This window comes from Camelus dromedarius, chromosome X (genome assembly GCF_036321535.1).
Source record: "Camelus dromedarius isolate mCamDro1 chromosome X, mCamDro1.pat, whole genome shotgun sequence".
NCBI classification, from domain to species: Eukaryota; Metazoa; Chordata; class Mammalia; order Artiodactyla; family Camelidae; genus Camelus; species Camelus dromedarius.
The window spans coordinates 32,949,060-32,968,542 of NC_087472.1; positions in this window are offsets into that span (position 1 = coordinate 32,949,060).

The following is a 19,483-nucleotide window of genomic DNA, read 5'->3' on the forward strand; positions in this document are numbered from 1 at the left end:
CTTGGATCCATAAGAAAGGGGCAGACACAGGTTAAACCCCTTCCCCCAAGACTGGAGAGACAGACAGGGGAATGAATAGAGATTTGCAGCTTATACGAATGGAAACTCACGAGCAGAAATTGCTGTGGGAACAAGTGCCTGGGTAGAAAAACCTGAACTATAAATGAGGAATTGCTGGAGGCTCAGTGTGGACAAGTCTGAGAGTTAAAAATGCAGGGGAACCCAGTTAGAGGGGCCCCCATGATATTGTGAAATTTACCTCCAGGAGCTTGAACAGGTTCTCATAGTAAATACTGGAGAAAAATCCCCTTGTGCTTCCAGCAGGGGGAAAGGTAAAGGAACCATTTTGAAATACATCAGAGTACTCTGTTCTTCTTAACAATGCCCACCCTCATGGGAAACTCGTTAACTAGAACCTAACCTTCCAGGGTATAAGTAGAGCTTAACCTGGAGGAAGTGAAATGTCCAACTCCAGCCCCCTCAAACCATTCTGTCCCAACTAAAAGGGGAGAGAAAAAAAAAAGCAAAGGAAAAATCACATGAAAATATTAATAGATGCAGAGAAAACATTATATCTAAAAAGTCATCACAATTGACAAGGTAATTGACAAAATCCAATACCTATTTGTGAAAAAAACTCTCAGAAAGTATAACTAAATGGAAACTTTCCCAACTTGATAAAGAATATCTACAACAAACATACAGTGAACATCATACGTAACTAGAAGCTTTTCCATTAAGATCAGGAACAAGGGAAAGATATCCTCTCTTACCATTTTGCTGGGCTGCACTCCTTGGGCCTGCAAACTTTGTCAGTTGCCCAGCCTTAAGAGCAAGCAAAGAGCCTATAGACAGAAACAAAGATATCAGTGGTTTATTGGACAGAGGATCTTACACATAAAAAACAAAGGTCCTGGAGCAACACCCCACCATGGATAGGGGACAGCAGGGAGGACATAACAGCCATCTTTGATATTCAAAAGGAGAAGGAGGCTACCATTTATAGGAGGAATTAACGTCAGGCTGGTTCATCAGTTACCAGGGAAACCAGCAGCTGGGGCAGGGGGCAAGTAGTAGGCCCTTACTAATTAAGCCCTATAATTAAGAGGATTAAATAGTCATGTGAGAAACAGGGACTGGTTGAGCAGATGTACAAAGAGCAAGGGAACAGTGATCTTGAGTGGAATGATCATAGACTCCACCCCTACATAACCTGCATGACTCTTACAGTCTTGTCCCTGGGGTCAGGTATGTAGAGGTGCACTGCAACCAAATACCACAAGTACAATGCAGACAACAGCTAAAGAGTACCAAGAGTCCCAGAAGTGGGCAAACTTTGGAGCCAGGTGCTTATTGGGTCAGCTTTTCATCAAAATCCAGAGGAGGACAATGATGGCATCTCACTGTAAACCCACCAAACTCATTGTTGCCCAGTCCATGAACAGATTCCCTCCACTCAGACTAGGGATAAAATGTAAAAATTTTATAGGCACAATACAGGGAATCTGGTGACCATTAAGCAAAATACAAGCAGCAACAGCATTCTGAGAATACCACTCCTGTCTGTGGTTTTTGTCCTAGCCTGCAGTACCATACTGCTGGTCCACCCTCAGTCCCCACAGCCAGTCCCCAAATACTGAAGAGGCACTGTAACAACAAGGTTAATATAATGGTGCCTTTCTGCAGTAGGGGGCCCGGATTAATTACTTGAGTAGTCTTAGGTGGGGCCAGGTAGAAGGCAGGTGTAATCTATAAGTCCCTCTCTAATCCTATTCCCCACAGGGCAGCAAACTCAAATCACCAGGGACTTCCTTGCCAGCCCTAGGGCATTTCATGTTTCCCTGGGGATCAATCCTGTAGCAAGGGCAAAAGTAAGTTATTGTCCTGACTGATAGTTAGTAATGATACTTTGGTGGTAAACAGTTGAACTCAGATGGTGTTGACTAGTTGTCTCTGAGTTAACAAGGCATAAGCAGTGGGACATTTGCTCCTGGAATGTTCAGCTATAGTTCTTAGGGCTTGAGTTACCCTCCTGGTCCACATGTTGAGAGACTGCGTTTCCTGTCTCAATTGTTGTTAAGTCGATTGTTGTTGATTCATCCCCTCACTTAGCCCAGCAGCAGTGGGGTTGTAGGGCAGGTGGAAATGCCAGTGTATGTCATTTTTATTGGCCCATTCCTGAATTTCATAGCCAGTAAAGTGGATTCTTTGGTTGCTATTGATAGCCATGGGGGTCTTGTGTGTCACACACAGCTGTTCCAGCCCCCAATCGTGGTTTTTTTTTTTTTTTTGCATTGCTCAACGACTTGGATAGGCCTTTTGTAATGTCTTCCACCAGTTGTAACTCACTGTAGCCTGCATATAGCTATTGTTCCATCACACTATATAATTGCTCTGCCTCCTTCCATAGCTAGGACCAGAAGCCCAAGGGTATTCTTTTATTATTTTGTAGTTGCCATAAACTCCAAACAAACCCTTCCAAATAACTGGCCACATTCAATTCACAAGCCTGTCTCTAAGTTAATATCCCTAAAGCCCGTGTCTGTAATTGTTTAGGGGTGGCAGGTTTGGGATATGCTTTAATTTTGTGCATAATTCAAGTCCTTGTGTTTTGTCTATAGTCACCAGCCATCTTCATGCAGTCAGAGGAACCACAAGCACAGGGCTGATACTTTTAAACTGGAAAGAGACTTTGAGGTCAACAAGATATCATCAATTAATGGAAGAGAAAGATATATATCATGATAGCCAGCTGCCCCAGGTCCCCACATGCTAGTGGACAGCCACCTTGGGATTACCCCCACAACTTTCCACTCCCTGTCCTTAGTTCCTGACATCTCAGCACTACTGGGAGTTTCCTTGGCCTCCTGGCTGCCTCACCAATTGTTGGGCTGCAAGGGTCTGCAAGCCTTGTAGTTGCCCAGACTTTACACTGAGGAAAGAGCCAGGAGACAGTGACAGAGACATCAACGGTTAATTGGCAGGCCATGGCATCAATCTTTGTTATCTGGGAGAGAAGGAAGCTACCATTTGTAAGTGGAATTGATGTCAGGTTGGTCATCAATTACCAGGGAAACCAGCATCTGAGGCAGGAGGCAAGTACATAGTCAGTTACCAATTAAGTCCTCTAATTAAGATGATTGGATAGTCATGTAAAAGAAGCAGGGCCTGGTCAAGCAGGGGATGTCCAGAGAGCAAGAGAACAGCCATCTTGAATAGCCTAATCATACATACTTCTTTCAACATCATACTGGAAGTCCTAACTAATGTAATACGAAAAAAAAAAAAAGGAAATAAAGGGTATATAAAATGGGAAAGAAAAATTAATACAGTCTTTTTTGAAAAGACATAATTGCCTAAGTAGAAAATCTGAAAGAATTAACAGAGAGGCATCTAGAACTAATAAGCAATTATAACCAGGATGGAGGGCACAAGGTTAATATGCAAAGTCAATCACTTTCCTATATACCAGCAATGGACAAGTGGAATTTGAAATTTAAAACACAATATCATTTACATTAGAATTCCCCCAAATTAAATACTTAGGTATAAGCCTCAAAAAATGTACAAGATCTACATGAGAAAAACTACATAAATTTGATAAAAGAAACCAAAGAACTAAATAAATGTAGAGATAATCCATGTTCATGGATAGAAAGACTCAATATTGTCAAGATGTCTGTTCTTCCAAACTTGATCTATAGCTTCCATGCAATTTGAATCAAGATCCCAGCAAGTTACTTTGTGAATATTGGTAAATTAATTTTAAAGTGTATATGGAGAGGCAAAAGACCCATAATAACCAATGCAATATTGAAGGAGAAGAACAAAGTTGGAAGACTGACAATACCAGACTTTAAGATTTAACATAAAGCTACAGTAATCAAGACAATGTGATATTAGTGAAAGAACAGACAAATAAATCAATGGAACAGAATACAAAGCTTAAAAAAATAAACCCCCATAAATAGAGTCGACCAATTCTTGATAAAGGACTAAGGGCAATACAATAGACCAAAAATAGTCTTTTCAACAAATGGTGCTAGAATAGTTGGACCTCCATACATACAGACAAATGAACTTACTTAGAAAACAGAAAACAGACTCACAGACATAGAAAATGAACTCATGGTTACCAGGGGGGAATGGGGTGGGATGGGATAAATTGGGAGTTCAAGATTTGCAGATACTGACTGGTATATATAAAGCAGATAAACAAGTTTGTACTGTATAGCACAGGGAACTATATTCAATATCTTATAGTAGCTTATGGTGAAAAAGAATATGAAAACAAATATATGTATATTCATGTATGACTGAAGCATTATGCTGTACACCAGAAATTGACACAACCTTGTAAACTGACTATACTTCAATTTTTAAAAAAGTAAAAAAAAGACATGGAAACAACCTTAAATGTCCATTGACAGATGACTGGATAAAGAAGCTTTGGTATACTTATAAAATGGAATACTACTCAGCTGTAAAAAAGAATAAAATAATGCCATTTGCAGCAACATGGTTGGACCTGGAGATTGTCATTCTATGTGAAGTAAGCCAGAAAGAGAAAAAAAATACCATATGATATCACTTATATGTGAAATCGTAAAAAAAGAGAGACACAAATGAATTTATTTACAAAACAGAAACAGACTCAAAGGCATAGTAAATAAACTTATGGTTACTTGGGGGAGAAGGGGGTGGGAAGGGATAAATTGGGAGTTCAAGATATGCAGACACTAGCTACTATATATAAAATAGATAAACAGTAGATTTCTTCTGTATAGCACACTATATTCAATATCTTGTAACCTATAAAGAAAAAGAATATGAAAAGGAATATATGTATGTATATGTACGACTGAAATATGCCGTACACCAGAAACTGACACAGCATTGTAAACTGACTATATTTCAATTAAAAAATCTTATGTCCACACAAAAACCTGCACACAGATGTTTATAGCAACTTTATTCATAATTTCTAAAACTTAGAAGCAACTGAGATTTCCTTCAGTAGGTGAATGGGCAAATAAATGGTAGTAAATTCAGACAGTGGAACATTATTCAACATTAAAAATAAATGAGATATCACGCTGTGAAAAGACATAGAGGAACTTTAAGGGCATATTACTAAGAGAAAAAGCCAATCTGAAAGGACTATATACTGTATAATTCCAACCATATGATTTTACCTTTACTAGAAAAGGTAAAACTTTGTCAATAGTAAGATCAGTGGTTGCAAGTGGCTGGTGACGGAGAGATAAATAAGTGAAGCACAGAGGAATTTTAGGGCAGTGAAAATACTCTGTATGATACCATAATGATTGATACATTTCATTATAAATTTATCCAAATCCATAGAACATACAACACCAAGAATGAACCCCAATATAAACTATGGACTTCAGCGATTATGATGTGACAGTGTAGATTTTTCAACTGTAATAAATACACCACTCCAGTGGGATATGTTGATAACAGGGGAGACTATACATGTGTAGGGGCAGGGGTCCTGGAAAAACTCTGTACCCTCCCCTCAATTTTGCTGTGAACATAAAACTACTCAAAAAATGTAAAGTCTTAATTTAAAAAATCAAGGTCCCACAAAATAATTTAGGCACATAAAGTTGAATAACATATATCTCTTAAAAGAATGTGAAAACAAATATATGTATATATACAAATGACTGGGACATTATGCTGTACACAAGAAATTGACACATTGTAACTGACTATACTTCAATAAAAATAATAATAATAACATATACCTCTTTTTTATGTGAAATATACATAAATGCATTATATTTGTTTTAAAATCAGAAGAATTATTGATATGCATGAACATTTGTATGCTTATGTTTGTCATGAACCAAGTAGCATGGAAAAACCATTGATATTTTAAAACACAAAGAAAAGAAAGGAAAAAATATTGGAATCATCTATTGGAGCAAAAGTGTAGAAAAACGAGAACCCTTGTAAACTGCTGGTAGGAATGTGTTCACTTCCAAACATTTGGAAAGCAATGTGACAATGGTTATTAAAATTTTTAAATACACACAATCTTTGAGACAGAAATTTCAGTTTTATAAATCTACTAGATAATATAAGCATCAGCAAATAAGATATATCTATAATGATATTTATTGAAGGATTATTTATAAAGAAATAAAATCTGAAAATTACATGAAAGTCCACCAATAGGTTGAATAAATTGTGATAGATTTATCCTATGGGATATTACATAGCTATATAAAACAATGGGCTGAATCTTTGCATGTTGACCAGGGAGATAGCTATGAAAATTGTTAACTGAAAAAAGCATGTTTCAAGGTAATATATTCAGGAGATTACAATTTTATATAAAATAGCTTTTGTTGGTCTGGATCAAGATGGTGCAGTAGGAAAAGCCTTAGGTCACCTCCTCCCATGGATGCACCAAAACTACAACTACTTGTAGAACTATGTATGAGAATGACCTTAAGACAAGCAGAACAGATTTTCTACAGCAAAGGACATAAACAACAACAAAAAAAAGGCCATATCAAGAAGAGTAAAAGAGGCAGAGATGCAGTCTAGTCAGAACCCACATTTCCAGTACAGCAACCTGAAAGCAGGAGGGATAGCACAATCACAAAGGTCTATTCTAAGTAGCAAGGGGTCTGACCCCCATCTCAGACTCTCCAGCCCAGGGAACTGCATTGGGAAGATAAGGCCCCATAATGTCTGGCTTTGAAAAACAGCCAGGTATATGTCCAGAAGAGCCAGAGGGCTGTGGGAAGCAAAGACTCAACTCTTGAAAGGCTCATGTACAAACTCACTCACTCTAAGGCCCAGCTGCAGAGGCAGCAGTTTGAAGAGTTCTTGCGTCAAATGAGGAGGAGATTCATTGACTAATTGTCAATGTGTCAGGGCATGTGCTAGAAGAGAAAGGAATCCAGTGGAACTTTCTCTGGGGATGGAAGTGTGAATAGGTGCCATTTAAAAAAAACCTCCTTCCACCTAGTTGGCCCAGCAGTGATGGATTCCATTTCTGTCACTCTCCACCAACCTTGCTTAACACCGTGACCCCTCCCCATGGCCCTTCCAAAGCAGCTCTGCCCTGCCCCACCCAGTGGACCACCTTGGCTAGTACCAGTGCCCCTCCAAGGTCACTAATACCTCACTTCACTCAACAGGTGGTCTCGGCCAGCATCAGTGCTTCTCCAAACAAGCTCTCACTCCAGAAGGCCAACTCCATACATCAGCATGCCAACAGTAGTCATGACCAAACCACATAGCCAGCATTTGGGACCAGCCCCATATGCCAGTACACCCACAGAGGTCTCAGCCAAGATACACAATCAGCCAGTCTGGGAACCAACCCTGCCAACCAGTGCACATTCAGTAATCAGAGCCCAACCATAACACACCTGGAGCACCTGGCTTTGGTGACCGGGGGGATTGTACCACTGGGCCCCACAGGACATCTTCCACATAATATCACTGTTTCAAGATGGGGAGACATAGCTGATATACCTAACACATAGAAACAAGCATGTAGAGTTAGGTAAAATGAATAGACAAAAGAACACCTTCCAAACAAAAGAACAAGACAAAGCCTCATAAAACAGAACTAACTGAAACAGAGATAAGCAATTTACCAGGAAAATAGTTCAAGTAATAGTCATAAACATGTTCACCCATCTCAGGAGAAGAATGGATGACTCAGTGAGAACTTCAATGAAGAGATATAAAATATAAAAAGAACCAATTGGGACTGAAGAAAACAATAACTGAAGTGAAAAATACAATAGAAGGAATCAACAGCAGATTAGAGTATGCAAAAGAATGGATCAGTGATCTGGTATGCATGGTAGTGGAAATCACCCAATCAGAATAGGAAAAAGAAAAAAAAGACTTTTAAGAAATTAAGATAGTTTAAGGGATCTCTGGAACAATAGCAAGCATACTAATATTCACATTATAAGGGTCCAGTAAGGAAAAGAGAGAAAGAAAGATATAGAAAACCAATCTGAAGAAATAATGGCTGAAAACTTCCCTAACATGGTGAAGAAAACAGAGATCCAAGTCCGGGAAGCACAAAGAGTCTCAAATAAGATGAATACAAAGAGACTCACATCAAGACAAATTATAATTAAAATGTCAGAAATTAAAAAGATAATATTAAAAACAGCAAGAGAAAAACAAGTATTTACATACAAGGGAACCCCTAGAAGACTACAAGTTGATTTTTCAGCAGAAAATTAACAAGACAGAAGGGGTTGGCACAATATATTCAAAGTGCTGAAAGGAAAAAAAACAAAACAAACCTTACAACCAAGAATACTCTACTCAGCAAAATTGTTCAGAATTGAAGGAGAGATCAGGGGTTTCCCAGATAAGCAAAAGTTAAGGAGTCTATCACCATTAATCTGGCCTTACAAGAAACATTATAGGGACTTATTTAAACAGAAAAGAAAAGAAAAGGCCATATCTAGAAATAAGAAAATTATGAAAGAAAAAATCTCACTGGTAAAGGCAAATGCATTGTGAAAGTAATGGATGAATCACCTATAAAGTTAGAATGAAAGTTAAAAGACAAAAGTAGTAAAATCATCTGTATCTAAAATTATTACTTAAACAATACACAATAATAGAAGATGTAAAATATGGTGTCAAAAACATAAAACATGAGGGTAGAGTAAAAATGTAGTGCTTTTAAAATGTGCTAGAACTTTAGCAACCATCAAATTACAGTAGACTGCTATATACATAGATTGTTATATATGAGCCTCATGGTAACAACAAACCAAAAATGTATAACAGATATGCAAAAAAAATAAAAAGAAAGGAAAATAAATATAACACTAAAGAAAGTCAACAAATCACAAGAGAAGAGAATCAGAGAAGAAAGAAACAGAGAACTATAAAAACAAGAAGAAACACAAAAACAACCAGAAAATGGTTAACAAAATGTCAGTAAGTGCATGCCTATCAATGATTACTTTAAATGTAAATAGACTAAATGCCCCAATCAAAAGACATAAGGTGGCTGAATGGATTAAAAAGCAAGACCCGTATATATGCTGCCTAAGAGAAACTCACTTCAGAGCTAAAGACACAAGCATACTGAAAGTGCAGGGATGAAAAAAGATACCCAATGCAAATGGAAACCAAAAAAAAAAAAAAAAAAACTGGGGTAGCAATACTCACATCAGACAAAATGGTTCTTAAAACAAAGACTGTAACAAGAGACAAAGAAGGACATTACATAATGATAACATTATCAATCCAACAAGAGGATATAACACTTGTAAATATCTATGCACCCAACATAGGAGCACTGAAATACATAAAGCAAATACATAAAGAGAAATTTACAGTAATACAATAATATTCAAGAAATTTAGCACCCCACTTAAAAAGCATCAATGGATAGATTGTCCAGACAGAATATCAATAAGGAAACATTGGCCTTGAATGATATATTAGACTAGATAAACTTAATAAATATATATAAAATGTTCCACCCATAAAAGGAAGAATACACATTCTTTTCAAGTGCACATAAGGCGACAAAACAAGTCTCAACAAATTTAAGAATATTGAAATCATATCAAGCATCTTTTCTGACAGTATAAGACTAGAAATCAATTACAAGAAAAAAAATATGCAAAACCCACAAATACCTGGAGTCTAAACAGCATGCTACTAAACATCCAACGTGTCATTGAAGAAATCGAAGAGGAAATCAATAAATACCTAGAGACAAATGAAAATGGAAATGCAATGTTCCAAAAGCTATGGGACAGAGAGCAAAAACAATTCTAAGAGGGAAGTTTATGGTGATATAGGCATACCTCAGGAAATGAGAAAAATCTCAAATAAATAATCTAAGTTTACATTTAAAGGAACTAGGAAAAAAAGAACAAACAAAACCCAAAGTTAGTAGAAGGAAGGAAATAAAAATATCAGAGTGGAAATAGATAAAATAGAGATATTAAAAAACTATAGAAAAGATCAGTGAAACTCTGGGCTGCTTCTTTGAAAAGATAAACAAAATTTATAAACCTTTAGCCAGACTCATCAAGAGGAAAAGAGAAAGGGCCCAAATAAATGAAATCAGAAATGAGAAAGGAGAAGTTGTAACAGACATCACAGAAAAACCAAGAGGTAACTATGTCATAAGAGGTAACTATGAACATTATACACTAACAAATTGGACAACCAAGAATAAATAGATAAATTCCTAGAAACATAAAATCTTCTAAGACTGAATCAGGAAGAAATAGAAAATATGAACAGACTGATAACTAGTAATGAAATTGAATCAGTAATTTAAAAGCTCCCCAAAAACAAAAGTCCAGAGACAGATGGCATCACATATCAATTCTACCAAATATTTAAAGAGTTAATACTTGTCCTCAAATTATTCGAAAAAATAAACACGAAGAAATGTCCCCAAACTTGTTCTATGAGGCTAGCATTACCCTGATACAAAAGCCAGAAAAAACATTACAAAAAAAAGAAAATTATAGGTAAATAGCCCTGATGAACATAGATGCAAAAGTCCTCAACAAATTATTAGCAAAGCAAATTCAACAATACACTAAAAGGATCATACACCATGTTCAAGTGGGATTTATTCCAGGGATACAAAGATGTTTCAACATCCAAAATCAATGAACATGATACACCATGTTAACAAACTATGTATAAAAATGATCACCTCAATAGATGCAGAAAAAGCATTTGAAAAAATTCAACATCCATTTATGTTAAAAACTCTCAACAAAACGGGTACAGGGGGAACATCCTTCAACATAGTAAAGGCCATACATATATGGCAAATCCACAGCTAACGTAATACTCAAGATGACAAGCTGAAAACTTTTCCTCTAAAATCAGCAACAAATCAAGGATTCATATTTTTGCCAATTTTATTCAACATACTATATGAAGTCCTAGCCATAGTACTCAGACAAAAGAGAAGATATAAAGCCATCCAAATTGGAAAGGAAGAAGTAAAACTGCCATTATTTGTATATGACATGATACTATATAAGTAAATTCTAAAGACTCCACCAAAAATAAATAAATTCAATAAAGCTGTAGTTACAAAATCAATATACAGAAATCTGTTGCATTTCTATACACTGATAAGAAACTATCATAAAGAGAAAAAACAATCCCATTTACAATTGCATCAAAAACAATAAAATATCTAGGAATAAATTTAAACCTAAGAGATGAAAGACATGTACTCTGGAAAATATAAGACATTGATGAAAGAAATTGAAAATGACACAAATAAATGTGTCATTTGTTTGAAACATTTGTGCTCAAGGATTTTAGGAATTAATATTTATTTGACACATTTGTGCTCAAGGATTTTAGGAATTAATATTGCTAAAATGTTCATACTATGCAAAGCAATCTACACATTCAATGCAATCTCTATCAAAATCCCAATGGCATTTTTTAGAGAATTGGAACAAACTATCTTAAAATATGTATGGAATCACAAAAAGCCCTGAATAGCCAATGCAATATTAAGAAGAAGAACAAAGCTGGAGGTCTTATGTTCCCTGATTTCAAACTTTACTACAAAGCTATAGTGATCAAAATGGTATGGTACTGGTACCAAAACAAAAACAAATACATAGGTCAATGAAACAGGACAGACAGCCCAGAAATAAATCTATGCTAATATGATTAATTAATTTATGACAAAGGGGTCATGAATATACAGTGGGGAAAAGACAGTCTCTTCAATAAACAGTGTTGGGACAACTGGACATCTACATGCAAAAGAGTGAAGGTGGACCACTTCCTTATCCCCTATTTTAAAAAAAGATTAAAGACTTAAATATAAGACCTGAAACTTTAAGACTCCTTGAAAAAGACATAGGCAATGTGCTCGTTGACATCAGTCTTAGCAAGAGTTTTTTGAATCTGTCTCCTTGCAAAGGAAACAAAAGCAAAAATAAACAAATGGGATTATATAAAACTAAAAAGCTTTTGCAGAGCACAGTAAACCATCAATAAAATGAAAAGGCAGCCTATGGAATGGGAGAAAATAGTTGCAAATCATATATCTGATAAGATGATAATATCCAAAATACATAAAGAACTCGTACAACTCAATGTCAAAAAAAATCTAATTAAAGATGGGCAGAAGATCTATATATACATTTTTCCAAAGAAGACATACAGATGGAAAACAGGTACATGAAAATATGCCAAACATCATAAATCAGGGAAATGCAAATCAAAACCACCATGAGATATCACTTCACACCTGTCAGAATGGCTATTATCAAAAAGACTAGAACTAACAAATGTTGGGAAAGATGAAGGAACCCTTGTCCACTGTTGGTAGGAATGAAAGTTGCTGCAACCACTATGAAAAAGAGTATGGATGTTCTCATAAAATTAAAAATAGAACTACCATATTATCCTTTAACTCCATTTCTGGGCATTTATCACAAGAAAATAAAAACACTAATTAGAAAATACATATGCACCCTTATGTTCATTGCAGCGTTATTTACAATAGCCAAGGAATAGAAGCAACCTAAGTGTCTAAGATTTTATATATATATATGTATATACACATGCATATATATACACACACATACATATATATATCTTCTTTATCCCATTATCCCATTATCTTATTTCATTATATATATATAATATATATAATTCTATGTATATGATAGAATATTAATCAGCCATAAAAAAGAGTGAAATTTGCCATTTGCAACAACATGGATAGACCTAAAGGGTGTCATGCTAGGTCAGATAAGTCAGTCAGAGAAAGCAAAATACTGTATGATTTCACTTACATGTGGAATCTAAAAAACAGAACAAATGATCAAGCAAAACAAAATAGAAATAGACCCATAGATACAGAGGAAAAAAATTGATGGTCCCTAGAAAGGAGGGGGTTGAGGGGTTAGGTGAAATAGGTGAAAAGGATTAAGAAGTACAAACATCCAGTTATAAAATAAGTGTCCCTGGGATGTAATGTATAGCATAGGGAATATAGTCAATAAAACTGTAATAAATTTGTATGGTGACAGATAGTTACTAGACATTGTATATATAAATGTCAAATCACTATGTTGTACACCTGAAACTAATATAATCTTGTAAGTCAACTATACTTCAATAAAAATTAAAAAGAAAAAATAATGTAAAAATAAAATAAAAATAAAATAGCCTTTGTTATGGGTTTGTTTAGATTTGTAAGAGCATGGAGAATTGTGTGATAAGTAGTAAATACAGTTAACTAAAGTGAGACTGCAAGTGTGAAGGTAGGACTATTATGCTTTACTTTATACACCTCTATTTCATAGTTGGACTGTTACCCTCTTTTTGCAATGAGGTTTTATTACTTTCATAATTTTAATACAATATACTTTTTCTCTGGACTTACATTTCCCTGACTACTATGAAGTTGAGCAAGTTTTAATGTATTTATTGATTACTTGTATATCTTCTGTGAGATGCCTATTTATAGCTTCTGCCCATTTTTCTATTGGAGAGGGTTTTCTTCCCTCTATTAGTTTTTAGTAGCTCCTTGTCTGTTAGTGATATTAAGAATTGTTGGCTATATATATTGCAAATACTTTTCCAGGTCAATTGTATTCTTTAGTTTTTATGTGATCAGACCTATCAGTTTTTTCCTGAAGCTCTTAAAACAGTAAGTTAGATCTATATGTTTTAATGTGTATAACATATTAAGTGAAATAAAACAAGTTGCTGAGTGGTATGTATAGTATGATCTTACCTTCTTTTTTAAAAATAGAGGAGAATATATTATGTTTGTGTATCTTTGCATATATTTGTATCAGCAAATATAAAAGTATGGAAAGATAAAACCAAGACTGTTAAAAAACAGAAACAGACTCATAGACATAGAATACAAACTGTGGTTGCCAGTGGGGAGAGGGGTGGGAAGGGACAGACTGGGATTTTGGAATTTGTAGATACTGACAGGCATATGTAGAATAGATAAAGAAGACTATACTGTATAGCACAGGGAAATATATACAAGATCTTGTGGTAGCTCACAGTGAAAAAAATGTGACAATGAATATATGTATGTTCATGTATAACTGAAAAATTGTGCTCTACACTGGAATTTGACACAACATTGTAAACTGACTATAACTCAATTTAAAAAAAAACACCAAGACTGTTCACACTGATTATCTCAATGGTGTGAGATGGGAGAAGAGGCAATTACTAACTTTTTTCTTTATTCATCCCTATACGGCTTGTTACAGCAAGTATGTAATGGTTATTGTACTTTTTTAAACATCCAATAAATGGAAAAAATATTAAAGAATACTATCATAGTGCTTTCAGTATCCTCCTTGGATGAGAATGTTTATCATGTAGGGCATGTATCACTCTCACAGATTCTTCTTGGAAGCACTATAAGAGAAATAATTGCTTGAATTTGTTCCATAAATCATGGTTCAGTGAGTAGCACAGTCACTCAGACACATTCCCAGAGGTGACACACTACCCCTCCAACACACACACACACACACACACACACACACACACACACACTCACTACCTGACCTTAAAGACCCTCTTTAATGTTTCAACACCACAAAGAGAAAAACAGAAGAGATGGAAGTAGATATTCACAGATTGTGATGAGAGTGCACTTTGCATGGTAACGCCTAGGATCAGGAGGAGGCTAAAGGGAGAGGGAAGGAGTGGTGGCAATGTTTGCATTGCTTGGCACTTGCTCCACATATAAAAATAGCTAGTCAAGTCTTTGCATTCTAACCAAGTGTAGCATTTGTTCTGTGACTTTATATAAAATGTAGTTTCATGGGTGTGACTTCAGGACAGTACACGTCCCTAAATTGGAAACAGAATAGCAATATCTTTTGGGTCAATAGCCAGAGACCACAATACACAGAGGAAGAGAACAGTAGTTGCATAGTTTCTCAGAATTGGAAAGCATTTAGAATTGCTTTAGTTCAATTTGTCTTCTAATCCATGAGCTCTTTGTACAAATCCGGGGCAGATGATCATGTAGTCTCCGCTTGAAATATTTCCAGTTAGAGAGAGCTCTTTCCTTCATAAAGCAGCTAATTCTTTACAGTGATAACTATTAGATATTCTTCCCTAAAATGCTATATTTTTACCTTTTTGGAACATCTATCCATTGATCCTTTTTTTTATAACTTCCCATTAAAAATATGTGAAGGCACCTACTCCATCTCCCTAAACCTTCTCAAAAGGCTATACATTACCAGTCCCTCAACCTTTCAAAATGTCATAATTTCCAAATTATTCATCATTCTACTTTCCCTAGTTTGGAGACTATTTAATTTGCTTAATACTCAGAAATAATCACCCCTCTTCAGACACATTTACCTGAGTACAATTAAGAAAATTATCCTCAATTTGATTAGTTTACTGGTCTTTCTGGTATCACTGCAATACTACATTAACATTACCTTTTAAAGTTAAGTTTTTCACTTCTTGTGCTTATAGAATTGATTATCTGTTTTTCAAACTGAGATGCAAATTTTCACACTTATATCTGTAAAATGTCCTCTGGTTAGTTTAGGCCAGTAATGCTAGGCTCTTGCACAGTCTGATTCCCTACAGAATGGCTCTAGCCCATGCCCAGAGTAAATGCAAAATACCATAAGCAAAAACAACCAGAGGAACAAAGCAGCCAAAAGCCAGCAGGAACTGGCCTTCATTTGTGCTTATTCTTTGCTCCACTTCAGTTTGCCCCCTGCCTCCCTTTCCTAACCCCCTGATCATTCATCATTCTAGCTTCCTGGCAGTTCCAATCTCAACTCTAGTTTTATCTTCTCAGCTTGTCTGCTTCACTGCCTCCCAAACCTATGCCCAATTTATTGCTTGTCTTCTCTACCCTGTTCTGTCCTTGGGACCCCTTTCTTTGAATTAACCCTGAAGACTACCTTATGCCTCAGCCCAATCACTTCCTTAGCTCTACTCCCTTCTTGCTTGACCTTGGAGTGGCAGGCCCAGGAAAAATGCTGTCAACCTATATATTACTAATTCTTCCCAGTTTGGGTTCATCAACAAAAGTTATATACATGTCTTTCATGTTGTCACCTAAAACATTGATAAATAAGTTGAACACCAAGCCAAGGACAGAAAATCTGTATCACATTCCTTTTAGAGTTTCTGTCCTTAGGATTCTGTTTTTTTTCCCACTAAATTTTAACAAAACTTTTTTCTTAAATCATAGTTGTACTGTCCAATATAGTGCCTTTAGCCACTGTATAATTTTAAATCATACACTATATAAATTATTCACTATATAAATAAATTTAAAGTAACTTTTATTAAAATTAAATAAAATTAAAAATTATGTTCCTGATTTGTAATAGCCACATTTCAAGTACTCAGCCAACATGTTTCTAGTGGCTATCATAAATAACAGTGCAGATATAGAATATTTTTACCACCATAGAAATTCTAGAATGTATATTTCATTATGCTCAGCATAATCTTATACCAATATTACAAGTCTTCTTCAATTTGCTATTGATTCATTAGTCAACTGTTTTGTTCAGCTAGACATGCCTTTCTGAGCTTTTTCCAACTCACATTTGTCTATCTTGTGTAAGAGGATATTATAAGATTCTTTGCTGAAATAAAAATACATTGACTATACTAGTATCCTGGTCTACTTGGTGAGCAACTCATTTGATTAGTTATCTATTGCTTTGTAACAATTCATCCAAAAATTTAGTGGCTTTAAAACAACAATCTTTTCTTACCTTTCATGTTTTCTACAGGTTAGGAATTTAGGAGTGGCTTAGCTTGGGGTCTGTCATGAACTTTCAGTCAGATCTTACCTGAGACCGCTATCATCTTAAGGCTTGAATGGGACTGGGATATCTGCTGCCAAAGTGACTCAATACATGACTGGCAAGACTCAATACATGATTGGCTGTTGCCCACAGGCCTCTTCTCCATGTAGGTCTCACAGGGCTGCTTCAGTGTCTTCAAATCCTGGCAAATGGCTTCCCCCAGGTAAAGCAATCTGAGATACCTAGCTAGAAGCTTCAGTATTTTTATGACCTAGCTTCATAAGTCGTATATTATCATTTCTTCCATATGCTATTGGCCACACAGGTTAGCCCTGTTAATTGTGGGAGGATACCACACAAGGTCATGTCATGAATACCAAGATGCTTGGTTCATTGTGGGTAACTTGAAGGTTGATACTACATCATTCAAAACAGAATATGAACTGGTTTGTCATGGTTCCTTATTAGCATATCCCTGCTCACTCCTGAGAAGCACCTCCTAGGAGCCATCTGTATAATATTCTGTGATAATTCCCCTAGAACCAACATCAAGTTTACTGGTCTATAGTTTCTGGAATCTATCATTTTGTTCTGCTTTGAAAATTGGAATTTTGCCTGTTTTTAAATTTGTGGTGTTTATACTGTGTTCCAAAGATCACCACAATCACATATGCAGGGCTTTTTTTTTTTTTAATTTTAACCCTGTCATTTTTCTGAGCCTAAAGATTTGCCCCTAAGCACAACAGCTGAGTACTGTCTTCTCCTACATTATTTTGTAGTATATCATAATCATTTTTCATTGAAGTAATATATCAGAACATTCTTTATTCTGCGTGTGGTTGTGCACATATGTATTGCTCTCTACAAAGCAAAACTATGATCAAGAATCCCACTTCTTGAGATATAAATTTAAAACAATAAATGAGAACAAAAGAATATGGAGAGAGAACCGTGTGTGTGTGTGCACATGCGTGTATGTATGTTTCCCTGAAGTTTATTATCATAAAGAGTGGTGTAGAAGGATATACATCAAATTGTTAACATCTTGGGGGAAGGAGTGGTGGTGATAGTATGTGATTGGATGAAGAAGGTAGAGACTGTTACATTTTTCTGCATTCAGCTTTGAGTTTTTTGACTTATAACAATGAGTTTATATTAATTTTGTAAACTTTTCTAATATGATAATATAAAACATTGAAAAATATACTCTCTATTATTATTACTTCCTCCCCCAGGGCAGAGTTGTGACCTAGATTTAGGAAAGCATTTCCCATTTATTTCCTGTCATCAGTCTGTAGCATACTTTCATAAGGAAACCACTTCCTTTTCCTCTTTCCTTCTAATCCTCAATCAAAAAGATATCCATCCTACTTATGTAATGTATTACTTTCTACATAGATGTTTAATTTATTAAACTTCAGTGCTATTTCTCTTTTCCTCCTTTTATTTTTCCCTTTCCAAAATATACACCCTCTAGTTGTGGATTCTTAGTTGCAAGTCTTATTTTGTCAAGTCTCAGTAATATGGAGACTATACACACACACATTTCAACTTTACTATGCTCTCTATACATTATGCATTCAGGGACAAATCCAAGTTCTGTTGAATCTGAAGCTTTTATAATTTGGGGAAGTACAGAATTACTAGTTCCTCTCCCAGGCCCTGAGAAGTGCAAGTGAGCTTTATTGAAGCACAAGCTTCATTAACACCATGGTAAATATGTTCCTATGTGCATTTGTGTTGGGTGAGGGAGGATGGCTACTCTGAAGTTGCTGGGTAGGGAATTCCAGGACTAGGATGGTATGGGCTTCAAAGAAGGAAAACAGTGATTAAAAAAAAAAAGGAAACCCCATGGCTCACTTCAGAAATTCATCTGACTTTTGGTTTTAAATTCCCTGTTTTAGTTCTCATTATAAAACAATTGTCTTTTTTTAGAGTAGCATTCCAGTTTTCAATAGCGACGAGACCCATGTTCAGCCAGGATCAGATTTCCAGGGCCCCATTTTAGAAACAAGCATAGCTCAAATCATGCCGAGCTTAAGAGCATTCCATGACAAGTGACAGAAGCTTTGCAAACTATGGTCAGAAGGTACATTTCATGACCTTTAGCCTGAGAAACATCAAGTGTTTTTTTGTTTTGTTTTGTTTTTGCTTTGTCCCCAGAAGAGTGGCACATAGGAAGAATCAAAAGTGGTGGCAAGAAAGTTGGGGACTGTGGCAGAAATCCTACATTTTCAAAGGTGTCTCCATAAAGAAGAAGGAAATCCTTAAGAAGGTCCTTTAGCCCAATGGTTCCCAAAGGAGATTATTCCCTCAAAGAGGAATCCCTGAGACTCTTTCAGCTAAGCTGCCCCAGCCACCCACAGGTATACTGGGAGATACTGGGACTTGAGTATTTGCAATCACAAGTGTGGGAAGGTATCTTTTTAAGAAGATTTCTATGTAACCTTATTTCACTATTCCCACTCAGGAGCACTAATTGTAGGCAGCAAACTTGTCTACACAGAAGTTTACAGATACTCATTTCCATACCTGAGGTGTCAGAGTAGAGGAACAACAATAAATGGCAGACCGTTTTGTGTGTTTAAATGCTTAATAAAGGTGTGATGAAGAATTTTGTGAGATTCATTTTTCAAAGTGTCTATTAAGATATATATTACCAACTATAT